This window comes from Canis lupus, chromosome 14, assembly GCF_003254725.2.
Source record: "Canis lupus dingo isolate Sandy chromosome 14, ASM325472v2, whole genome shotgun sequence".
Lineage (NCBI taxonomy): Eukaryota > Metazoa > Chordata > Mammalia > Carnivora > Canidae > Canis > Canis lupus.
The window spans coordinates 49438620-49466129 of NC_064256.1; the positions used below are offsets into that span (position 1 = coordinate 49438620).

The following is a 27510-nucleotide window of genomic DNA, read 5'->3' on the forward strand; positions in this document are numbered from 1 at the left end:
AGTTTATTTTTAATTTAAAAATATGTCTAATTTAATATATTGACTTGGAATTCCCATAACCAATAAATAATATATATTTAACCCAATATTTTTTTCTCTTTTTCTATACAGTGTTGTTCTAAAGACAATCAAGTTTCAATTTCATTGTTAGTTCCATTTTGCATGGAAAGAAAGCTTTGAGTAGCCCAGTCTATTATTGGTGTCAAGGCCTCTTAGCTGTTCTGTCTAACACCATAGGTCCTAGCTGTGTGGGGCTTTTGATATTTAAATTAGATAAAGCATGCAACACTTGATCTCTGGGTTGCTAGTTTTAGCCTCATGTTGGCCATAGAACCTACTTAAAAAAACAAAACAAAAAAAGGGTAAATTAAACTTAAATAAACTTTAAAATCTTCAGCTGCACTAGACATATTTTAAGTGCTCGATAGCCTCATGTGGCTAGTGGCTATTGTATTGGTAGCACAGCTATAAAACACACATGGAAAGTCCATTTGCACCTCACTGTTGGAGGGTCTGGGGCTCTCACTCCTCATTATCCAAGAATAGTTTCTTTTTTCCCAAATGGCCCTTTAACAAGAGCTTTGAGAGTTATGCATCTGGTTTTCCGATTTGGATATTTGCCCCTTCTTTACTATTTGCTTTTTTTTTTTTTTTTCTGTTAACTCTAAGTAGGTTTTTTGGGATTTCCCCAAATTTTTCTTTTGGGGGGGGGCAATAGAACACTATGATACTGGAATAAAAGGCAAGGATAACTTATTTTTATTATTCCCATATATTTCCATACATTTTTTCCATGAACTGTCACTGTAACCTTTACAAATTATCAATTAATTTCTGTTGTTTTGTTTTTTTACAGCCTTGAAGGAACTCTATAGGAAACCACCCCTTTGTTACCAAAAAATTTTGGTGATGTTTCTTTTTTTGTTGTTTTGCTTTGTTTCTCTTTGATGTTTGCTTTTGCTCTTGACTCTGGAATAGTATATATTGCCAAGGAGACTGCTTTATTCTAATTTACATACCTTTTTTATGGCTTCTCATGTTTCATATGAAATTTAAGAAGATCTTTTTTACACTAAAGATATATATTCTTCTAGTACAGTTGCAGTTTATTTTTCATATTTAAATCTTGAACCTATCAGGAATTAATTCTAGTGTAAGCTATGAGATAGTAGTTTTATGTATTCTCAAGACATATGAATTTTTCTACGACTGTTCATTGAATAATCTATTATTTTCACTGATGAAAATCAGTGATGTTTTATGCAAAAGCCCTGTGTGTGTGTGTGTGTGTGTGTGTGTACATATGGTATTGAAGGGCTAATTTAGGACTATTTATTTTCTCCTTCCGTATGGTTTCTCTGTCTAATCTTGCACCAGTCCTAGAATAATAGGATATCCAGAAGTTTATTGTTACTGTTGTTATTCTTTTTCTTCTTGTTTTTAATGTCTATATGTAGAAACTTTATAATTCACTTGTTTTAAAAAATTACATTGTGGTTTTTATTGGTAACAGATTATGCTTTAAATATTAATTTAGAAAATTTAACATTTTATCTTACTGAGCAGTTCTAGCCAGAACAGCATATTGCCTTTTAATTGATTCAAATTTTATTTTTATGTTCCACAAGAGAGTTTTAAAATTTATTTCATATGAATCTTGAACATTACTTTTTAAATGTATTTCTGTAGGCTTAATCTTTTCTTGTTGCTATTGTAAATGGAGGCCTGTCAAATTGCTTTAGTTTTTGATAGAGGAAGGCAATTTAAATTTCAACCTCCAAGAGATTGCCCTTATTTTTTAAAATAGTTTTTCAGTTGATTTACTTTAGTTTCCCAGGCACACGATATTGTTTTGGATAAATAACGATGGTTTTGCTTGTTTTTTACCTTATTTCTCTCTTTTGTCAAATCATATAAGCTGTTATGTCCAAAATAGTGTTAAACAAGAGTGGTGATAGTGAATATCCTTGCACTGTTTCTTTTTCTTTTTTTTTTTTAATATTTTATTTATATGAGAGAGAGAGAGCATGAGTGGGGATCTGAAGGGGTGGGGGAAGAGGGAGGAGCAGAGTCCCCCTGAATAGGGAGCCCCTATGTGGGGCTCAATCCCAGCACCCTAAGATCATAACCTGAGCCAAAGGCAGATACTTCACTGACTGAGCCACCCAGGTGTCCTGCCTTGCATGTTTCTAAATTTAACAAAAGCACTGATTTGTACATGAAAATCTATATCCATATTAATACAATAAGTTCTAGACTTATATCCAAATATGATTAAACTTATATCTACATTTTCTAATGTCAAATAAATATCCATGATTTAAACTTATTATGTACTATTTAAATCAAACATGGATGTTGAATTTTTATCATAAACTTTTTTTAACACTTAAGAAGTGATCACAAGCATTTTATATTTGAATCAATATTGTGCAAACTGTATTCCTTCAATATTGAGTTATACTCAAATCCAGTAAGATTTTAGTTAATAATAGATTATCACTGTGTTATGCTCCTTTATTCTGCTTGCTAATGCTTAATTCAGGATTTATGTCTAAGAAGTGAAAATGTATTATTTCCTTGGCTTGTCTTCCACCTTCATTTAGATCCGTTAAAGGTGCTCTTGAACAATTTAAATAGTGTAAGTTTTATGTTGCCTAAGTAATTGGTAGAATTCCCTGAGTTTACTGAAATATCTGTGATTAGTATTTTATTTTTATGGGCTTGTGTGTCTGGAGATGTGGGAGGTGAAAGGTTGTTCTTTGACAAATGTCTCTCTTCTGTGGTAGTCTGTATGTTTCATGAGTATGGTATCTTAAATGGATTATCTTAGATTATTTTACCTGCATCTGCAAATTAATCTTCATAGTTTATAATTCCTTAATACCATCTTCTATGAAAATCTGCATCTTTTATTTTTGTTTGGTGTATTTGGTTTTTCCCCTTTTTAAAAAAGTTAAGGATTTATCTATTTTATTCTTTATTTTACCTATAGACTCCTTTCTCAGAAATTTAACTATATTCTACTTTTTAGTTCAATATATGCTATTTATTACTTTTTCAAAATATTTATTCTCTTTCCTTATTGCTTTAGCTTTTTAGGTTGGGTATTCATTAAATTTTTTTCTCTGCTTAGTAATATAAATCATTAGACTATTCAATATTTCTCTGAGCACTGCTTTAGATGTGTTAAATCAGCTATCCAATATAATATTTTCATTATTGCTCATTTTAGGGCAGTCTGTATTTTTTTTTCTTTTTGTATTGGTTTTGAACCAAAAACTACTTGAGAGATTTTTTTTTTTTTTATTTTATAGTTTTGACAACATTTTTTTTACTCTCCTTTTATGAGATTTATAATGTTATGGACATTCCATTAATATGTTCTGCTGACTCATTTCATTCTTATAATAAACCTGAGAAGTATACCTTTAAATCCATATTTTGAACAATGCAAAGGGATCCTACAGTATTTAAGAAGCAGGATACATCATGGAAAAAATGAGGGTGAAAGTTAAAATTAAGCCTACATCTTCCATATGTCAATCATTTCTTTTTTGAGGTACATATAAAAAGAATTAATGTATATAATTTGTAAGTGAAAGGATGTGATTAAATGAGCCACAAGGGCCTGAGGTCCCAGCAAAAGTAGCCTTATCCACTCTTTTGATGGGATATTCAGCTTGAAAGGAATAAGAGATGGCAGTGGAAATACTGGAATTTGTGGAGACAAGTTTAACAGGAGACCCTGCTGTATTAGATGCATCAGTGCTTTTTCAGATCTTCTTGCCCTGAGTCACAAACAATGTCATCTTGCCTTAAAACTGCTATTCTTGTTAGTTACCATTTTGTTTTTTTATATTTCCCCATTTAAATGTCTTACATCATGATGGGATGGAACCTGAAAATTGGACACTAAATAATACTGTCACAACTCTTAGTGATCCATTGAAGAGAAGGTATCATTTATGGCTTCTCTGATTTATAGGATGAATACTAAAAAATGCAAAATTACAAACATAATTTCATTTTTTTCCCATAATTTCATTTGTAACTGAGAAACCCCCTCTCTCTTTTAAGCTTGGGTTATTTCCTTGAGAATGCACAGAAGAGCTTATAGATATTCTGTCTTGCAATTCAGAACCTGAATCTCTAGCAAGAATTCTATAGTACTGTAGCTTAAATGCTGTGAGTAGAAGATTCTGTGGAATCTAATTCATGCCTCGCTTTCCCAAAGAGTAAGTGGTGACCTGAAAGTCAAACTGTTCTCTTTGGCCTATAATGCAAGGAGAAAACTACACCTTCTAGACCTTCCTGATAGCAATTACCCTCACACAAAATTCTACTGTGGTTGTACTTTCAGAGAACACCTCTAACCTTGATCATAAGATATGATACAAAATAAGTCTGCTTCAGCAGAACAACACAGATTGTGCACAAGAGAACCATTCTAATGATTTTATTTCATTTAAGTCAATGAATGACTTGTCCCTTAAATTGCTATTAGCCAGGAGCTAATGTATCCCACTTACAAAAATTTGGTTGAAAAGCTTGTCAATGTCTGCAATTCCTTTTATTTTATGTACATAAAAGAAAAATGTAAAAACCCCATTTGTAAGAGAATCTGTTCTCCTTTGAAAGCAGAGATCATCCAGTTTTTGTGGTGGGTTTGTCTTTTAAAGGCAGCAAAATTACCCAATTTGTTTTTACCACAACCTATAAATGTCAAATATTCTCAATAAAAATGATAAACACATAATTTAACTGTCATGTGTATGCTCATAAAGCAAGAACGTATGCTTGGTGAGACTTGGAGATAGAGTTTAACTTGGATTACACTATTGTAAAGTTATGAATATATGTAGAATATGTATTTATTGATTTTCAAAACAGCATTATTTGTTATTTAGCGATTAACATATTTTAGAAGGAATCACTTAGGCTTGCTGTTTCCTAGTAAAAGGCATCTTTATTACTTTGAAATAAGTTACATATATTTATATAGGATTATGATATTGGATATAGGGCCACATTTCGTTTTTTACAGCATATGCCATGACAATGAATGGAAGAAATGACTTAAAATTTGTTATGCTTTTATGGAGGGTTGGACTTGAGTTAGAGTACAATACTAATAGAAATCCAGTCCTGTTAGAAGCTTGAGGATGATTATATGCTTATTAAACTGTATGCATTGGATTTGTAGAAATAAATGATGAATTTCTACTACTGCCATGCATTCTAGTGTATTCCTATCTTCCAGGTACTGATAGGTCATTTATCTTTATTGTTCATGTTAAAAAGAGACAATCTGGCATACATTAAGAATTTACTGATATTCGTAGACCTATTTCAAGTTTTTCTTTTTTCAAAATGGCACTAGTTTCCCCAAATCCTTTATATTGCTAACATTATATGATTTTATTGAATGAATTGGCTTACTCCTCTATAATAAAGTAATCATATGAGGTGGGAAGAGAAAACCAAGTCAAACTAAACTTTGTTCTTTTTCTAGCAGAGACATAATTATAAATATATAGAAAATCATAGGCAACCTGCCATCAGGGTAGTAGCTGTTTTACACACATGAGTAAAACAAGCCCTGAAGAAAAAAGGCACTGCCTACATCATTCTCTTGTTTTAAAACAATTCTTCCCAACGTCTTCCCTGCAGTTCAGAACTAGAAGTCTGTTAGTCATCCTTAACACCTCCCTCTCATGCAATCTATTAGCAGTGATGTTGACTTCACTTCCTAGATATTCCAGATTCCATCATTTTTGTCTGCTGCCATTCTGCTCCTCTTGGAAGCTGACATCCTTGTTCATGCACCTTTTTAGTACCAGCAAAAAGTACTACTTCCCAGGTCAATTTACTTCCACTTGTTCCCTCCTCAATTTATCTTCTATTATGTCCATGTCACTCTCATGTTTTCAGCCCTCAGTTGTACCATGAATGTCAAGCGAAATTCCAGGAAAGTCTAGGAGCCTGAATGGCCCCACCCATATTTAACTCCCCAAACTCATCTTGCACATTCTCCTGGCCTTTCCATTCTACCTTCTTACAGTCCATAGTTCCTGTCATGTTCTTTTCTACCCAAGGGTCTTTGTATATGTCATCTTGATGGCCTGGAGCATAATTTCTTCCCTTCTCATCCAGTTCCTGACTGACTAAGGAGTCTGAGACATTTCTTGGGCTTCAGAGCAAGCACAGCAGCCTTCCCTGAGCTCCCTGACAGATATGATCTGTTGTAGTTTTCCTTCTTAGCACATATCATAATAGTAATTTGGGTAATTATTTGTTGACTACCTATCCCTGTCACTAGACTACAGTCCTATGAAGGCAGGGTGGTGTTAGCTATTATTAACATGATACTATGGAAATATTTTGTTCTCTTTATTTAGTATAGTGCTTGCCACCTCACTGAATATTTGCTGAATGAAGACTGCGAATAAAGGAGTAAGAAAATTACAGTTCAGTTTAAAAGACTAGAAACAATGAAAGAATGGTAACTTTGGAGGTGGGATACCTTGGGAAGTGGGTCAACCTAAACAGAATTTGAAGTTGAGTCACATTCCCCTCATAGCAGGTCCTATTCAAAATATTTATAAACCTAGTGTTACAATAATAACAAAAAATAAGTATCATTAATTGAATATTTACCATGTCTTAGGAACTGCACCGGGTTCTTTATATTGTGCTTTAAAAGATTGAAGCCATGATTTTGTAAAGCATCTACAGTATATGGAGATGTCAAATGTTCCCAATTTCTGTGACATTTTTGTCTTTAGCAGGCAAAGATATCTGCTGAAAAGACATCAATTTGAATAAGTATATGAGGTTAATGTTTTGAGACGTAAACAGATGGAGGCTTCTTTTTTTGATATTTCCAACTATTCCATATGGCAGAAGGATTATATTTCTTTGAACAGTCAGCGTCCGTTTTTTCTGTTCCCGGGGTTGAAATTCCTGCCCTGTCTGGGATGAAAGAGAGCAGAGAATGAAGGGAAAGTCTAAAGATTAAAAGCTAGTATGTCTTGGAGTTCCCAGAAAAGGGATTGTAGAACCCCTGTGGCAACTCGATCAGAAGAGGCTTATACCACTGTTGTCTAATGGGGCCAAGAATGTAGCAAGATCCCAGGGTTTCCCTTTGCCTATGTGGTGTGGAAGCAGAAGAAATGTCTGTGTCAGCCATCCAGCTATGTGATGCTGCTGAGCTAGTAGACTCCACTCAAGACCTTCTCATAGTTGAGGTATTGCTAGAATTATCTTACATTTAACCCCTCACCTAGTGCAAGGGAGACATAGTTGCATTTAACTTCCTTCTTAGAAATGAGTAAATTATTTATATGACTTTATGGTTTTGTTTGAATAGAAACTCTATTTTCTAGGGGAGGAAGAGAGGAAAGGAGAATGGTATTAGCCAGAGGAATGCAGAGAGATGATAGGCTTGAAAATCTCGAGTGACTAATACTGCTGTTTAGCATCACAGGAGTAAAGTGGCTTATATAGATACAAGTAGTAGATGAAACTGTATTACTCATAAGGCAAAACACATTTTAAATAGATCTCAATAGGCCAAGAAAGCAAGATTTCTTAAAAAGAACGAGATTTGCTGTAGCCTTAGGGCAAAACAGGAATTCCTAGTGCCTATATGAGAGCAAGCACTTCCAACAGTCTTTTGAATTTTATGAGTATTCTCTCAGGATATATATATATATATATATATATATATATATATATATCCATTTAAATAGAAGTAAAAACTCCTTTAGAAGTGCTTCCTCTTTTTTAGATAATAAATACATGAAGCAGGGCTTTTTTAGGGATAGAGAGCGATTTGAAAGCTTTAATGCTCACAAATCACATTATTGTCATTGTATAATTTGGAGTCTTTTTTCCAAATAGTTCAATTTATAGGTTCAAAGATATTTCTCAAAATTTGTATCAGTAAAAGAAGAACATGATATGCTTCAGAAATATTTTGCTATTTAGTTTTTTCTTAAGTTTTATCACCACCATTTTCATGGTTCATATGGAATAACAATTTGATTGCAATATGGAAAATTCATAGATTTTTCTCAATAAGAAAAATCAAAGGTTTCCTTTATTATTATTTTACTACTGTTTTGCTGAGTTCTAGTGAGAAACCTATTTTAATATTCAAAATATTCTGTTCTAGGATCAAAGGTCTAAATTCTTCTTGGTGTCATTGTGGTTTACATGTGGTTTTAAAGAGTTATTTATGAACACGGAATTTGTTCTGTAGAGAACAAAATACTATGTGCAGAACATCAGGGTATATTTCATTTACCCATGATTTGAACTATTAATATTTTTCTTCTAGCTATAAAAAGAATGCTGGCTGCCCAGTAAAAAGGACACCGGCAAAGGGGTAACATGGCACCATTCAGGAAGCACCAGCCTGGGAGACAGAGGACAAGGGATAAGGTACTCCCTGACTATTCCTAATGATCTTGTTTTTTCTTTTTTTTTTTTTAAAGATTTTATTTATTCATGAGACAGAGAGAGAGAGAGGCAGAGAGAGAAACAGGCTTTCCGCAGGGAGCCCCTATGGGACTTGATCCCCAGTCTCGGGATCACGCCCTGAGCTGAAGGCAGACACTCAACCGCTGAACCACCCAGGCGTCCCTGATTCTTGTTTTTGTTGAGTGCACCTGAATTTTGCCTCCCATTAATTCTGAGCCAAAAAATAATAATAGTGTTTTTCATATCCATGAACATGTATAACTTTTGTTTTCCCTCTCCCAAACAGGAGAGAAATATGCTTCAAGTTAGTGAGAATGAGAAATTATTGTGTATGCATATGTCTAATCAGCATGAGAATCAACCTATAATCATTAATTGATTTTATAATAATTACCGTGAAAGGCAGTGTGGTTTAATTGAGGAGAGAACTAGATTTACTATCAGCCACGCCTGAGTTGATGTTTTCTTTTTAGTGCTTATTAGTTGTGTAAACTTAATCGAGTTCCTTCAATTTCTGGGCCTTATCTGTAACATGAGGCTAACAATATTTACCTTCCTGTGTTGTTATAATGACTAAATAAAATAATTTGATAGATGCAGTGCATATCACGCGAAGTACTCACTCCACAAATGATCATTTTTATAACAGAAAAACTGAATCTTCACCGTCACTTATAGATGCATTGCATTTCTTCTGATAAACCTCAGGTACCTGCTACTTACTTTGTCCCCTTTGGGTACTTGTTGAGAACGTGATGGCTATTCATCTCTCTACGGTGAAAATCTTTATATGAATATGTATTACCTGACCCTGCCATTTTGACCAGCACTTAATCAGTCTATAACCAGTTGACTGAGCAAAGAGCTAGTAAGCCTATGGCTTAATGTAGGGATACACTAAGAGCACAAAGGGCTGTTTATAGCCCTTTTTTTGGAGAATTTTGAATGTGAAATCCTCAGACATGTTTCTTCTTTCCTATTTCCTCCTCTATCCTCTTAATGATTTTATATTACTCACATTACTGAATGTGTCTCTGTTCATTCAGTGCAAACAGGTAGATAATATAGAACACAGTTCTCCCTCTCATTTCACCAGTAATATGGCACCTAAGTGATATTTTTAGTGGTGAATATTTTTTCTTCCTAAAGAACCAGGTATAAAAGACCATTGTCCACTTTACTTCCAAGGAATAGAACTGCACCATTGAGAGTTGCCCTAGAAGCACAAGAGCTAGAATATGAAGGATAAAACTGTTCACTGGTCTAAGTCCTTGATAAAATTACCATTTAAGTGTCTAATGCTTATCTCATTTAGTATCAAAGTAAATGGTAATTGGGGAGAAAGTGATGGATTAGTTTAGTTATGAAGTGTAATGGTTGCAAAATTAAGTACAATGCCACTAAGTAGAAATTTTAGGCATAATTACTTTCAAGGGAGATAAAATTTTCAAATAGCCACTTTGGAAGATTACTTAATTCATGTTTATAAATTATATTAAAGATGAAAAGCACTATTTAAATGTTAGGGTATCATCTAATGTGCCTCAAAGAATTTAATTTATGTGCAAAATGACAATTACTAGATTCCAATTAAATAGTAAGAGAGAGTAATGGTCTAATGCTTTGATGATAGGCAGAACCCTTGATTACTAGAATCTAGTTCTAAGTTTGTTGGTGTTAGGCAATCTCTGTTTCTTCTGATGAGACTAAATGACATTTTCCTTTTCATGGGAATAAAAAAAATTAAAATGAGAGGGTTTGCAGTTGATCTGACATTTTAAATATCATTATTAATTGATTTTGATAGTACTAATCAATTGTCTTCTTTCTTAAAAAGTTAATTCTTGTCTTCTTCAGCTCTTAAGGCATAAGATGATGTGGACATATGTACATGGATAATTACTATTTTATCATCAGAGTAAAATTACTATAATCACTTTTATATATATAATTTATATTGTATATATGCACAAATACAATTATTTAAAAGAGGATTAAAAAGTTGCATGTATTTTGTCATTCTTTGTTAATGATAGACCGATAAATATTCTATGATGAATTTCATGTTTTCATTTAACAGTTGAATTAATAATTATTCCATAAATCTACCAGCTAATAATTACCTGCATTATAGCCCTATTTAAGGGTCAACTTAGAATGAACTAGTCTTATATTTAAACAGAAGTCTTGACATCTTCTTACCCTGCATTCATGCTTATTGATTTTCAGTTTTCATACTCAGCCAGAGTCTTTGTCATTTATTTCTCTATTATTCATTCATTTGGCAGACTACTATTGAAACCCTCCTATGTGTTCTAGATGTTCTGCTAAATTTAGAGAATGCAGAGAGGTCTCATCTTCTCCTCTAAAAAATTTCCTTTCCAGGGAATAGGATAAATAAATAGGTAAAGTACACCACTGCATCAAGTCGTGAAGATAGTGTATATACTGTACTTTATGGGAGACTGACTCAAATACTTAACGAAGTATATGAAAGAACAGAGAAGGTTTCTTGAAGTGTGTCCTCTGAATAGAATATTAAAGGGTAAGTAGCTAAGGAAAGCAAGGAGGGGATGTAGTGACCACATTCCAGTAAGATGGCGCCCATTCATTGAAGAAGAAGAGGGGAAAATAGAGTGTTAATTTTGTGTATGTCTATAATGCCATGTAATAGAGGGGACCACAAAGAGGCGAGATTAGGAAGGAGGCAGGGGCAAGGTAAAGGTGGACCGTGGAGGCTAACTAAGGAACATGGATGTAATCAAATTAGGCAGGAGGGGCCAAGATTTTTTCTGCTTAAGGAACAATTTGTTCCATATTTCTCTGTACAAAGGCATTCAGTAGCCTATACTGCATACTTTTGGTCTCATTGCTCTGAAGAGAGGAGGATCTATATAATGTGGCTTGCCAGAAAGTATATATACACATCCCGGTTAGGGTTCTGGACTTAAAGTTACTCTTCATATTTGCTTAAACTACGCCATGATGGGCTATGTAGTGCTATTAAGCACTATCTCTAGAATGTCAACCTAATTACCTACCATTTAACCATTTCATGTACCATTACCTACTACATTCATACTTATGTGTGTAGTAACAGATTCAATAAGGTAATTAAGGACCAAGTCCAGCAGTAGAAGAGAAACTATGAATTGTCTGTGTGAAACGGTAATGTTTCTATCTTGAATAATTAGGCAATATATATTACAGGAGAAGGCCTTCTTTAACCTTGAGGCAAATTTTCATTATGCGACTTCCTGACTTACCCCAAGGAGTCAGAAAACTGTAGTTAACTTTTAGAATAATTTAACTGTACAAATCCTTTGGGTAAGAGGAAAACTCCAATAGTAATTAGCATCCTAATTATCTAGGATGCCTATACATTAAGTTTAGGATATGAAATTACCATCAGAACCTAAGAGGAAATGGAAGCTTTTTCAAAGTTATGTCTTATAGCCTGATTTTCTTCACTTTTAATTGGGGAAGGCATTGCCACATGAGGTTCTAATAAATCTTCAGGTAGAGTGTAAATAATGCGCGTGCTAGCTCCATTTATGGAATACTAATATATCACAAATGGCTAAACTTGTGTGAAAATAAAGCAAGAAGCTTCATTTCATGACCTTTTAATTTCTGTCAAGTTAAAGTAGTCTTCAGGGAATAAATTGATTTCCATATCTGGAAAAATAGAAATTATATGTCCCAATTAATGCTTGTGGCAAGGCAATTTATTGAGATGTAAATTTGTGAGTATGTGGGAGGGTATGCTACTTTTTCCAGTGTTTTGGAAGGACCCCTTACCATTTGATTCCAAAAAAGAAGTGTTTCTTCCTGTTTTAGGAGCTCTTTTAAGCTCTAACTGTAGATTGCTAGCTATGTTAGGATGGCCACATATCTCTGTTTTCCTGGGTTAATATAAGGGCAGCAGATGCCCAATACTTCCTCAGATTTTTTTTTTTTCATGGAAGTGTGGTTTCTATCCCAGTAGGGAGCATTTGTGTCTTCTTGTGGGAGGGCTACTCTAGGACTCCTTTGACCCACTCTGGCAGCACTTAGAGAGCTGAACGTACCAGGGAATTTATGTTCATCTAGAGCTGCACTTAATGACTGCTGGGTGCATGGGTTTAAATATCCTAGCCAACTTGTCCCTTGGCTCTCTTAAGTGCCACCCAGACTTTTTTTTCTCTCCAGAGACCTCTTAGATAGGGTTGCCAAATAGAGCAAATAAAGATACAGGATGCCCAGGAAGAAATTGTTTTCAATATAAGTATGTCCCATGCAATATTATAAACATACCAAAAAATTAATTTTTGTTCAATTTGAAATCCAATGTAGCTGGATGTTTTGTACATGATTCGGTACCCCCTATTTTTGTGAGACTTCACTGGATGTGGCATTCCTGCTTGGCTTCTTTGCTATCAGAGTTCTACCTCCCCACTCATCTACCAGGTTTTCTTGGGAATATATCCTAGGAAATCACTCTAATATATGGGCAGCCTAGGTGGCTCAGTGGTTTAGCACTGCCTTCGGCCCAGGGCCTGATCCTGAAGACTCGGGATCGAGTCCCACATTGGGCTCTCTGTATGGAGTCTGCTTCTCCCTCTGCCTGTGTCTCTGCCTTTCTGTCTGTGCATGTCTCTCATGAATAAATAAATAAAATCTTTTTTTAAAAAAGAAAGAAATCTCTCTAATATGAATCAGGGTTCCACTTCCAGGGAGCCTCATCTCAGACAACTAGCTAAATCTTTTGCCTTACTGTGGTTATTAATCCATTCTCAAAATGTTCTGGTTTGAATGACAAATTATATGGTCATTCAAGCTATTATAAAAACATAAATGTTTCTTGCAGAAGCTGTGGTATTAGATCTGTCTTGTTTTAGTCATTAAAAACACCAAAAGGGGCCCCTGACTGGCTCAATCAGTTGAGCGTCCAACTCTGGGTTTCAGCTCAGGTCGTGATCTCAGGGTCCTGGGTAATAGCCCTGTGTCAGGCTCCATGCTCAGTGCAAAGTCCGCTTGTCCCTACCTTTCTCCCTCTGTTCCTCCCCCACCCATGCTATCTGTCTCTCTCAAGTAAATAAATAAAATCTTTAAAAAACAAAACAAAATAAAAAATATACCCCCCCAAACAAAACAAAAAAACACCACATAATTTATTGAGGACATTGCACTGTGTTCTCAAGAAATATACAGAAGATGATGAGTTAGTGACTGTAGGATGGGAAATTGGAAGCATAAGAGGGAAGAGGTGTTTCAACAATAGGGTTTGGTCTAAAACTTGTGGTTTCCAGAACAAGTAGGAATAGTGATTCAGACTGTTGGAATACCCTGGAGAGTTTGGGAGATTGGCCTGTTTACTGTGACAAAAGGCTAGCTAGATGCTAGACACCAGGATTCCTGTTCTTTTCAAAATTCCCTACACCCAGATATATCACGGAAATAACAGAACAGACCACTGGGGCTATGCAGGTTTGGACAAAGCTAGGTATTAGCAAACAGAGAATATTGAAGCCTGAAGTTATGAAACACACCTAAGGCCTTCACATGCTCTGAATTGCTTGTGCATCAGCCCTAGTAATGATCAAGATTTGGTTTTTCATTAATTTCAAGAGATAAAATAAGTCATATTTAATTTGATTTAAATATAATACTTTTTTTGGTATACATCCAAGTTTATGGCTATAGATTTCTAACATCACATTTTATAGAAGTGTATGATACAGTTAATAATTATTTATTACCTCTTTAAGTTTTAGTTATAACTTTTTAAGTACTCAAAATAGCCACCCCAAAAGTTTTGTGTTTATTTGAATCTGATTTCTGGATTTATATTCTGTCATATGCAGGATCATTTTGATACTAACTTCGAGTAATCTTAAATAGTATACATGAAAATGAGACAACTATTTCAGGAGGAGAAATATACAGAATTATATATGATGACTTTTGTAGGATTTCAAATTAAATATTACAACAGTCACTAGCTATCATGCATTTGTAAATAAAAAAATCACATAAATTGGAAGTCAGGTACTAGATTCACCTTTACTTAATTGATATATAAGTTGTTTAAACAGGATTGTATTAAACGTATAAAACCAAAGAGTATATTTTGTATTGCTTTGAGAAATAATCTGTGCTAATCAATTTCTTTGGCTGAATTAGTATAACATGACCCCGGCTTTTAAATGCACTTAATTTTCTATCAGCAGTACTTTCTCAATGAAGAAATAAAATTTAGAAATTAGAAGACATGATGAATAGCCTTTATTCTAAGGTCAGACATAAGATACTTGAAGCTAATGGAAAACATCATTCTCGGCCATAGCAAATGAGCCCTACCAACATAACAAACTGCTGATATCAGCCTGGAAACCATCTTGAATGTCAAGGGATATGCTCTTCATTTGCAGTGTTTGATTGTTCATATAAATATTTAATGAAAATATTATTAGACTATTCAGCTGAGTGAAATAAACTGATGGCACAAGTAGCTAAGGAAGCTTACTTAATATTCACTAAATGAAGTGGCATAATAATTTATTTTGCATATTATATAAGTCTTTTGAGAGGTTTTGTACTTTTAAACTTTTTAGCACTATTTAAAAGGCATCATTACTGCCATAATTATGAGTTTTTAATGTATTTTTATGGTTAATGAAAATGTAGCACACATTTTATAGGGAGAAAGAAGACCATCATCCACATAATGGATGATGGAAATAAGGTACCTCTGATTCTGAAGGTTGACTTACCTTTAATATAGCTTCATTGAGTCTTACCATAAATGTTAACTTTATACCACATAAAATTACACAGTGGGTTTCTCAAGAGTAGAACTTAAATGATTAAATGGATAAGGTAGAAAGCTTTTTAACTATCATGTGAGCTTTGAATTTTTAGGAAAGTTGGAAATCACCTGTTCTGAATCATGTATACATTTAAACACTGTTTTAGAGAGACAATATGAAAAAAATATTTGGAAACATAAACTTTAGAGAACAGTTATCAGTTAATATATTTATTTAAATATAAGATTTCTCAAATTGCCTTTCTAAGTGCTTCCTATATTAGCTATTTTGAAAAAAATGTTACTTAAGGTTCATATATATGTACACAGGATAATAAAATACATAGAAAAAGAAAACATGTTGTAAAAAATATTTTCTTTGGAAAGTCAGGAACAAAAAAATGGTACCCACTTTAAAGAAAAGTTAAAAAATAAGGGGCAGCCCCGGTGGCCCAGCGGTTTAGCACCACCTTCAGCCCAAGGCATGATCCTGGTGACCTGGGATCCAGTCCCACCTCGGGCTCCCTGCATGGAGCCTGCTTCTTCCTCTGCCTAGGTCTCTGCCTCTCTCTCTCTGTGTCTCTCATGAATAAATAGATAAAATATTTAAACAGAAAAGAAAGAGAAGAAAAAAAGAAAGAAAGAAGAAAGAAAGAAAGAAAGAAAGAAAGAAAGAAAGAAGAGAAAGAAAGAAAAAGAAGAAAGAAAAAAGAAAGAAAGAAAGAAAGAAGAAAGAAAGAAAGAAAGAAAGAAAGAAAGAAAGAAAGAAAAAGAAGAAGAAGAAGAAAGAAAAGAAAGAAAGAAAGAAAGAAAGAAAGAAAGAAAGAAAGAAAGAAAGAAAGGTAAAATGGAGGCCAACTTTAAGCACAGATTAAAAAATTATAAGCAAAATAAAAGCATATCAATTCAGTAGTATATAAAAAGGATGATGTATCACGATCAAATTAGGTTTATTCCAGGAATATAGGGTTGGTTTAACCTTCAATAATCAGCCAGTTAACGTACTCATATTAACAGAATAAAGCACAAATATATAATGTCCCATATCAGTATGGAGAAGGTACTTGGTAAAATTAAACATATATTTATGACTTAAGAATTCTAACAAATTATGAATAGAAAGAACTTCCTTAATCTGATAATGGATAGGCATAGAAAACATTGCAGAGGCTTTATATTTAAGTGAAATATTGAATGTTTCTTTCAGAGATTAATACTAAAACAGAGATATCTTGTACTTCTAATAAGCATCATACCTGAAATCCTAGCCAGAGTAATTAGCAAGAAAAAAAGAAAAGGCAAAAGCATAGAAAAGGAAGAAAGAATCCATAATACATTGCTATAATTAATATTCAAATTTGACAAACTTGTTGGATACCATGTCAAAGGGTAGAAATGAAATTATATGTATGTATATATGGCCTTTGCAGTAGCATCAAAATATTTCAAATACATTGGAATGTGTGAAAAATTGCTGCAGAAAACACTAGAAATATTATTAAGATATATTTTAAAGTAATAAGATAGATTTTAAAATTAAAGAGGGCATTTGTTGTGTTAAGTACTGGATGTTATATGTAAGTGACAAATCACTAAATTCTACTCCTGAAACCAGTATTATACTATCTGTTAAATAACTAGACTTTAAATAAAAATTTGAAAAAAACAAAAGACCTAAATAAATGGAAGCATATACCTGGTCCAAGGATTAAGAGATTTAATAACTTAAAGATGTTAGTTGCCCCAAATAGATTTTTGTATTCAGTACTATTCCAGAAAAATACAGCACATTTTATCTGAATATTGGTAAGGTGATATCAATTTGCTAACGCAAGTAGTATTTCCCAGCCAAGACACTGTTGAAAACATAAGAGGTGATAGAACTTGTCCCAGCATATAGCAACAATGATTATGAGAGTTGGTATTGGCTAAGTTAACAAATATATCAATAGAATAGAACAAACATATTAGAACAGAATTGTGAATATATGGAACTTTATATAGTGCAAGGGTGATGCTATAAATTTGTGTGCAAAAATTGTTGTTTCAACTAATGGGACAGTGCCAACTGGATATCTGTATAGAAACAAAAAGAACTTGACCTTTTTTCATGTCATTAAGTAACAATTGCATGTACATTGCAAAATTCGGAAGACAAAACATGAAAGATTTTAGAAAACATGGAGAACATCTTTACCTTGGGTAGAGAAATATTTTTGAATAGGTTTCCTAAAGCATTAACAATAAAAACAATAAATCAGATTACATTGAAATTGTGTATCAAAAATAACCATCAAGAAAAGACATAATGAATGAAAATATTTGCAATTCATATAATTAGAAAAGACATCCAGAATATAGAAAATGTACAAATCAGAAGGAGGAACACAGTCCAAAAGAAATTGGGAAGGAGACTTGAATAGGCACTTCATAAAACAGGATATCAAAATGACTAATAAAAATATGAAAAGGTGTAGAACTTCATTAATCATTGTGGGGATGCAAGTCAAAACCATTACAGTATACCACTAAACACTCTCCCAAATGCCTGTAAAGATTGACGGTACCATTTTCACAAGAGTTTGAAACAACAGGGTCTCTCACACACTTCTAGTGAAGTAAAATTTAGCATCACTATTTTGGAAAACCATTTGCTATATTGATAACTTTCTACGATTTTGAAATTCTACTCGACTTTCATGTGGGTACATAAAATACATTTTGTATTTTAGGATTCAAAGGACCAAATTGAAAAGGCCAAACATGTACATATTTCAGATTAAACTATTTTCCAAAATACTCATTTCTCGTAATGGAACATATTTATTGATGAAATTGTAACACCTAACAAAGTGCACGACATACAACATAGCTATAGAAAGGCTTGCAGACCGGATGAATCTGTGGATTGTTCTAGTGAGCGATTTTTGTTACTCTAATTGGATGATCTGCAAGATTAACCAAATTTATTCTTCCTAAGCACTTTTCTATTTTGGAGTAGATGTATTTAAACCAAAGAGGATAGAAAAGGAAAGAATAAAATGAAAAGGAATCAGTTACAAACTATATGACATTATTGGTCTCTTGAAAGAGATCATCTTTGGGAATGACTTTCTATATGCTACGCCGACTCAGAGTCTTGATTTAGTTAGAGAAGATACATCGTTTTCCTTAGACTGAAATCACTAAATCAGAAAAGAAGAAGGCTATAAAAGCCGATGTAGACACGAGCACCAGTGAGAGATTTGATTGGATGTACCTAGATTTCATCACAAACTCTGATGATGGTTCAGTTCAATTGAACTAGGTCATTAAGCCTAAAACCCTCTCCTAAGGTGGAGAGAGGCATTACAATCGATAAACCCAGGCTTCTATTTGGGATCAGTGTTCTGTGGCAATGGGAAATATCTAAGAGACTGTCTTCAGGACTTTAGGGAAGGTGAGTGGAGACTTTGGAAAAGCATTACAGCCTCTCTCTCTAAGTCGAACTTTTTGGCTGGATATTACTTTCTATAGTGTTTCTCTGTCATACTAACCAATGTATGACCAAGGGTAAATCTCCTGGGATGATAAGTCTATTGTTCTCTTGCTACAGAAAAAAACTGAATCCAAAATACTAAAGAAAATCAATATACTGAAATCCAGGTAAAGAACTCATAATTTGTTCCTCAGAAATGTCAAAGCTAAAACAGGATACTGAAACTTTCCCTTAAGCTTAAAAACAATAACCCTGTAATATAGAAAGGGATCTCTGTGGATAAATGAACAAATTTATTCCTTAATAGAGAAAGCTGAGACTAGCATATAATATAAATCTAATATTAAAACATTAATTTTGACAAGAAAGGGATTTTTAGCGAAGGTTCCCGTGATTAGCTGTCATTCAGTGGAACTCACTGATAAAATCCTAAGTGTACAATGTCATGTTGTTCTCTCTTTCCACTGAAGAAATAGATTTAACCTAAGGCAGCGTAAATTCAGGCACGTATATTGAGGACTGTTTTGATAGCAAAGGTCATTGAATTCAAGAATAGACTTATTTGGGAGAGAATCATGGATTCTGCTACTGTGTAGTTATTGAATAATAGGACTCACCTGTCTAGCATGACTCTCATGCAATTTCCAACTGAAGTCAACAGGATGAATAAGATAGGCTTTCAAGGATCTTTGCTGTCATATAATTCTACAAGACTGATGCAATATATTTTAAGAAGTGTAATTCAAAGATCAGAAGGCAGACACATACATACATTGTTGCAAATACAAATCACTTCTGCAATATTTACAGATATTGATAAATGATAGATACTGAACTTTTTCATTTCTTAACATTTGCTAATTCCTGGTGAAGAAGAATGCAAAATTCCCCATACAATAAGCTTTCTGATGGTTGTACTTTATTATGTAAAATAATTCCTAATAATGACATAATTTTTGATACATTTTATTTGGAATCAGCACATTTTTGAAATAATAAGAAATCTCACTTCTTGTTTAGACAAATACCATACATTGTTGGTACCCTCAGAATTTAATTTGATTTTTAAAAATCATTTCCAGATCCTCAAGATCTCATTTTCAAAAATTAATGGAAATTGAACCCTCTAAAGAGGCTTTGTCTAGTTATGATTAAATTAAATCATACTCCCTCACAAGCTTGGTATCACTCTAAGTGTTGCTATCACATGGCTATGGTTTTATGACCAGTCTTGCCGTGCCTAATTTATTAGCTATAAATTTTAAAGTCTATATTTTGATGCATTATATTACATTTTCCTTGGTTTTCAAATATCTGTGCTATTTGCCTTAAATTATACTTGTTATGGTACATGGCATTTCTTTTCTATTTACTTTGAGTAAACATGATGAAAAGAATACTAAGAATATACAATATCAAAATATCAGTGTTTAGAATAAAAATTGAACTTAAGAAGTACTGATAATTTTCCTTATGGAATAAATTCAATCTTTCTTTCTTTTCTTTCTTTCTTTCTTTCTTTCTTTCTTGATTTTATTTATTTTATTTATTTATTCATGAGAGACACAGACAGAGAGAGAGAAGCAGAGACATAGGCAGAGGGAGAAGAAGCAGGCTCCATGCAGGGAGCCTGATGTAGGACTCCATCCTGGGACCCCAGGACCATGCCCTGGGTCAAAGGCAGACGCTCAACCACTGAGTCACCCGGACATCCCTGTTTTTTTTTTTTTTCCTTTCTTAATAAAAGTTTGTAATATCACCATGTATAAAAAACAGAACATTTAGAATAATCAGGTGATGAGGTGTTGATAGCACCAATGAAATCCTGTAAGACATGTTGAATGAAGGAATTCACGCAGACCATGTTCATTTAGAAATGAAAGCAGGGTTATCACACAGTGCTTATTTCTACCTTTCTTATCCATCAGAAATTTCACCATTATGTCACTGTACATAAAGTTGAGTTCTTTTAGCAGCATCCTTGCTCATTTTGTATCTCTGTCTGTAACTTGAAGTAATTTCCAGTAGATGGCAATGTGGGTACCATATCCAAGAAGCCAGTCATCTCAGCAGGTATGCCCTCTATGCTAGTGGGTATTGTTGGAGATTAGGCTAAGGTGCATTAGTGTAGGGCATATCAGAGGATACTATTTATTTTCAAATTAAACATATAACTGAAGTAACAAAAACAAGTTGATATATATTTTGAGAGTTTGACAAGCAAGAATTTTAATGACAGCAACTTAATGCCCTGAAACCTTCTCTGTACCAGGCACTACAATAAATTTCAAATACATAATGTATCATTATCTCATTTTATAGATTTCAGTCTTGCTTCTTAACCTGTTTATCCTATCTCACACCTTTGCTCCAACCTCACCTTTTGAAACTTGCTGCCTCAGCAAAGAACAGTAACCAGGCACACTTGCAGTAGATGTTTTGGGTCAGCCTTGCTTCATACTCACCCCACGACCCTTCTTCTATTTCAGAGAGCTGTATCTGAATTTTTCTCATCTTTTCGCAGCCTTGTTGGTTTTGTGTTTCTGGAATTAGTGCTAGTGTTCTCTAAGGATGCCTACTGAGTACCATTGCTGTTTTCTCCTTGCTCCAGAAGTTCTCACCAGCTCCAGTTCATTCTCTTTATCTGTCATTGACCCTGCTAGAGTCTACTCAAATCCCCAGATGGGGACAGTTTTTAGTTGTTAGTGCATTAAACAGTACAACTAACACATGATGATGTTTGTTTTTTTATTTTGTTTTTGTTTTATTTCTGGCAGAATTATTAGACACTCCAGTGCCGTAGATGGTGGGTTGAACACTAATTATGTAAGTGCACTCAAATGGAAATGACTCTCTGATATTTCAGAGGGCTGGGGAGATCTGCCAATGTATTGCTGTTACCATTTAAACATTTCTGATTTTAAATTCAGGCAAGTACCTACAGACTAGAAAGCTGAGAAAAGAGATAGCTTTGTTTTTCAAATGAAGCATTCCATTTTCCAGCTTTAATTAAAACAGATGTCTTATGTGAAGATTCTTTTAATTACATAGAATACACGGCTAAAATATAGGCTTTCACTCCCTGAAAAGCCTTCACTGACCAGGAAAATGAGGCCAGGATAACCCAACTTCATTTAAGTCCTTTGAAATTTCAAACATTTCAATTTCAAGCGCTCTTCACAGAGTCTTTCATGCTAAGCTCTGTGTGTAGGTTTGCACAATGCCAAATGAATTGCCAGGGAAGGTGAGAGAATGACAATTGACCAATCCTTGATTTTTATTCTTGAATCTGTCAAGATGACTCATTGGGAAGTAGATTAATGTTCACAAAAGCTTCTCAATATAAGTCTCAGAGACTGTCAGGCTAACACTATGAATCCTCTTAGAAGGTTTGCAACATTTTTCTCTTAAAGATCCTAAGGTTTTATTTCTAAGGTAGGAGGTGTACAAAGATTTGCTTATTTTGTGAAACCCATTTTAAGGCTTTTCCACCTCCCATTATTAACAGATTGATTAATTATTTGCTCCATGAAGCAAATGCTTGTAGAATGTAAGCAAAGGCAACTCTTCTTCTTTTTGTGTTATTTCTTTTATTCCAAGTCTCATTAATTTTGTATCCCATCAGTACTATTTCTTCCCACTCAGGTGCCCAAGGTCAGAATTTCTTTTCTTCTTTTTGGGTCCTATCATGCTAGGATGCCACCAGTTATAATACAAAAATTTTGAAAGGTAGGGTTCCCTATTATATTTCCTCTATAACCATGTAATGCAGTAGTTAACATAAAATGCATATCAACAATTTTATTTCAAATACTGATTGACTTCCCTTTTCAAATATGAAGTGATGTAGCAGCCTCATGAAATGTTAGTGTTCATTTCCCATATTGCTTTTCTGACAGAACATGCATTATACAGGGTATTTCTTGCACTTTAATTGAAAACAGGTATTATAGATCACCCTCAGAAGATTAGAAGTGTGTATAAATTCATACGTCTTTGGTGAGAATTCTTTGCTGGCTAAAGTTGAATAAAATGATTTCCATTTCTTTGGAGGAGGAAAAGAAAACAAAAGAGCATTGCATGCAATACAATGAATGTTCAATGACTAGTAAACACCAAGAAGAAGGTTGTTTTGAATAAATATTTTTAATTGTTGTGATGTCAGGTATAAAAATTCAACTTTGGTATTTTAAAAAAATATTCATTACCAAATTGTATTACAAAGGACTTCCTCTCATAAGCATTCTAAATACATGAGAGAAGACAAGCAGATGATTGTAAATATTACGCACAAAGATGATAACCATATTGGCAAAACTAATAGGAAGGAAGTTATATACCACTTGTAGAAGGCACAAAATGACTTAAAGAATTCTCTGGAGCTCATTTTTCTCTTTACAAAGAGAATACATGTTTATATTTAAACAAAATTGATGATTCTACTCTCTTTGTATAAATCTGAATTGCTAATTTTAAGGTATCAAAGTTATCAGTTTTTTTTTCTGGGATTTTCACCTCTGAATTGGAAATTATTCAAATTCAAAACTTTATTCAATTTAAATAAAAAGAAATATAAAACTTCTCTTGATATCTAACAAAGGTAACTGACATTAAACATTAGATGTTTCAGATATTCCAAGATAAAATATTCAGGTTTAACTTGAATAATTTAGAAGTTCTGAGACTAACTAGAGATGTGATTTATAGGCAGCCCTGTAAAAATATATTTTGCAAGATATATGGTAACACTCTACTTTTTCAACAAACTCAACTCTATAGGATAAGCCTAAAACTGGCAAGGCTTCTTCTTATAAAAAGCAGCTAAAACTAAGTCCTAACGCTGCCTTTATTTAGACTCTATTTATATTCATTGTATCCAAAAGTTATTTGATTTCTAAGAGTGTAATGGGTCCTTTTTTTCCCCCTATCTTACTTCAGTTTCTTTTACCAGCAGGATGAATGTTCACAACTAAAGGCTTAAAACTTCCACTGGACAATTCCTGTCAGCTCAGTAAGAGCAAACCTGCCTGGGAGGTTCTACATCCTACCCCAAAATGGGCCACCTCCATTGCCTGGGGAAGCGACCACTTAATGACCCACTGAAACGAGGGTCATAGAACTGGTCCCCTTGCATCAGGGTAGTAGAGAGTAAGTAACAGGATGATGGATTAAAATCTAATCATATCAACAATTACATTAAATATACATAAATAATTACTAAAAATAAAACACTTGATATGTTCTGATTCATAAGAATATAAAAATTTAAAAAGCATATTATAGCCTTAAATAATTCAAGTAAAAATTAGCAGAATAGGGACGCCTGGGTGGCTCCACGGATGAGTGTCTGTACGAGCTTCTCTAAAGATACAAAATCAGGACATAAAGAATTTTTAAAGAATCTAAGATGGCTTTATTTGTAAGATGTACCAATTGCATGTGCCACTAAGAAGAAAAAATAGTGTGCCAATTAAATTATGCCAAGATTCTCTTATTCCATGAATTTTAAGAGATCTTGGTTTAGAAGTGTATACTGTTTATGATGAGGTACAGTATGAGGGAATTTAATAGAACAAACATTGTAGAGAGATAGGCCTGATTTGGGAATCTGCTAAGAAGAAGCAATTCTTAGAAAAAAATGTATGCCACAGGAAAGGGTCCAATATTACAGTTAGACTGAGTTACTCCAGGAAGAGTTAGGCTGATCAAGGATGAATATGTATCACTTCTCAGTTTTGGGTAGGCAAATGTGCAAAAGCTCAAGGTTTGAACTCTAAAGTTTGATTTCTACCACTTATTAACTATGTGATTCTGAATAAGCCGTCCACCTCTCTGTTTCAGTTTCCTCTTATGTGAAATTGAGAATATATTGAATTGAGAACATATATTCTCAATATATATTCTCACATATGATAATCAAAACTTTACATATAAATAATTGGTAAAGGTTATTATGACTGCCTCTGTCTCCAAAACAGAGGTGAGAAAGGAAACAAAAAGATCTCTTAGGTGGTTATTGTAGAAGACAAGATCCCCACCCCATCCCCTGCTTCTTTTCTCGGACTTCTTAACTTACTGAATGGTTCCCTCACCATCTACTGATGTACGACAGAAATCTGAGAATAATTTTTAGTACTTTTTTCTCACCTCCTCTTTATTCTAGCTATTTCGAAGTGTTATATATTTTCCTTGAGTTTTTCTGCTTGCCTGAAGCTTTATTATGCCAATTTTCAGCCAAATTATTATCATAATTCTTCACTCAGACTTATCAAAGGCTTCTACCTTGTTTCTCTGCAGGTAGTACTTGTCTTTCCCTCCTCAGGACATGATACCTCCAATCTCATTAAAATCCTCACCTGGGGCAGCCTGGGTAGCTCAGTGGTTTAGCTCTGCCTTCAGCCCAGGGTGTGGTCCTGGAGATCCAGGATCGAGTCCCATGTCGGGCTCCCTGCATGGAGCCTGCTTCTCCCTCTGCCTGTGTCTCTGTCTCTTTCTCTCTCTCTCTCTCTCTCATGAATAAATTAAATCTTAAAACAAACAAACAAACAAAATCCTCACCTGTTATCATTGTGTATAGGACAAAATATCTTCAAGTCTTTGAAACCTGTCACAAGTCTGCCATTCAGTAATGATAATTAGAGGCTTGGAGGAAAAAAAAAACTAAAAATTTCAATAATTACTTTAAAAATGGAGTAAAAATATTTTGGAGTCATACCATATTGTTCATTGGTTGGACCAATTCTATATGATTAAATGGGCAAAAAGAGACTAGTTTCAAATGTGCAGTAAATTATTTCATTGATACGATTCCTTATTAGGATTAGTGAAATTATACCAGTCCTTTGACATTACCAAGTGGTTCAGGTCTGTAGAAACAGGAAATTAGGGAAAGGACACAAAGAGCCCTTGAACAGACATTAAGTCTCTTGGAAGAGATGGTGAACTCTGTCAGTGGAAAGCACAGAGAAAGTTTTGGAACATTTAGGATCCAGGCTGGGAGTATACGAATCCAACAATGAATTAGTGTAGACTGGAGGAATGTGACGGAGGAATCAGGTGGGAGCAGAGTAAACTGACTCAAAGGTGCTATTGAATATTGAAGGTAGGGATGAGACAAGCTCAGAGTAGCATGCCCAGAACTCTGGAATGTACAGGTATCTCCTCAGTGCTCCATCCCCATTCCCATCCCTATTCTGGCATTCTTAATATGACCTGATCACATAGAAATATATTTTGAGAGCATGCATGTTACCTTTTTTAAATGTCACTGCAGACTATATTCATTGGTTGTTAACTTTTGTGTGTATCAGAATCACCAGAAAAAGTAAAATTTCTGATTCAGTAGATAGAGATGAGGGCCCAGGAATCTGCATTGCTAACATGGTCACAGGAGCTGCTGAGGCTGGTTGTGGGACCACATTTTTATAATGGTATGAGCTATATTATGGTAGTGGAAGGAGACAGAAAAATCTTAATTCACTGCCTCCATTTGAGGAGAGTATGCTTCGTATTAGGAAGAAATACTCATTTTGGGGAAGGAATAAGACTTCAAAATGAAGGCTTATAGAATACTTTCTAATTCAGGAGAGTCCTGTTTATTAGAAGCCCTTTTGCTCTGCTGAGCTTTGGCATAAATTAGGATATACATGTCTGTGGAGAAAAACTGGGGCTGAATTTAATCTGCCAGCATTAAAAAGAGAAGAAGGATTAAAAGATCTCAGGGATAAATGGAAGGGAAAAGAGGCAGGAAGACTTTCTTACAAAGAGGGGAGAAAAAGCAAAAGTAAATCACTAGTAATGGTATTTTAAGGTGGGATTTAACAAAAGGAAAATATGTAAGGGATTTTTAAGAAATTAGCCTGGGTATGTGAGCCTGGAATAATCAGAAATGCTTTGGAACAGGAGAGTACTTTGCAGGAATAACAAATACTGCTGTCTGGACATGGGAATCCTAGAACAAGTGGAGAGCTGATGATTGGTTAAAGTAGCCTTATAAAAATGATTAGAATAACTATTTTAAAATTTAAATTGTACCTCAAATTGGAATCGTGATGTTGTTTTTTTCTCTATTTAAACAGTTGCAGGGATCCCTGGGTGGCGCAGCGGTTTGGCGCCTGCCTTTGGCCCAGGGCGCGATCCTGGAGACCCGGGATCGAGTCCCACGTCGGGCTCCCGGTGCATGGAGCCTGCTTCTCCCTCTGCCTGTGTCTCTGCCTCTCTCTCTCTCTCTCTCTCTCTGTGTGACTATCATAAATAAATAAAAAAAAAAAATAAAAAAAAAAATAAACAGTTGCAGTGTATGCATAACATTTCAAATGAAATAAACACTTCAAAGCTGTCAATTGGTAGGAAAGTAGAACGATTAATCTCAAGAGCTTTGGGGGCAGGTGCGTCAGGTAAGAATAAATATTACTTCAAATGATGAAAAATAAACAAGTTCCAGCTCATTTAATATCTCATATTTCTAGAGACATTAAAATCAAGGTCATGATATCTAAGAATATTCCCTGTTGATAGCCATTAATTCCCAGATTTATTCATCTTTGCTAAAATAACAAAGTACTGACCTGGCTGGTTAATTAGGCAGGGAAGATGAGAAATATTCTGTAAAAAACAAAACAGTAAATAAGACAAAAGATTTTGTTTTTTCATAAAAATTCCACCTCCTTTTTCCCAATTTAAAGTATATACCTTTTAAGAAAAAAAAAAAAAACTGGAAATATACAAGTTACAAATTGTAAAATCTATAATTCCT

General features: G+C 34.1%; 1 long non-coding RNA gene across 4 annotated transcripts in view; it reads left to right on the forward strand.

Moving 5' to 3' along the window:
- Positions 1-27042, forward strand: part of LOC112670742 (uncharacterized) — a 56308-nt gene extending 29266 nt beyond the window's left edge. Inside the window, exons 4-6 of one of the 4 annotated variants that reach the window (XR_003143180.2) lie at positions 8345-8448; positions 23707-23903; positions 26834-27042. This is a non-coding gene — a long non-coding RNA (uncharacterized LOC112670742). Of the gene's footprint in view, positions 1-8344; positions 8449-10872; positions 11027-23706; positions 23904-26833 lie in introns of those variants that run through there. The other 3 variants (XR_003143181.2, XR_007402119.1, XR_007402120.1) reach the window with 3 other exon arrangements.
- Positions 27043-27510: the final 468 nt, after the last annotated feature.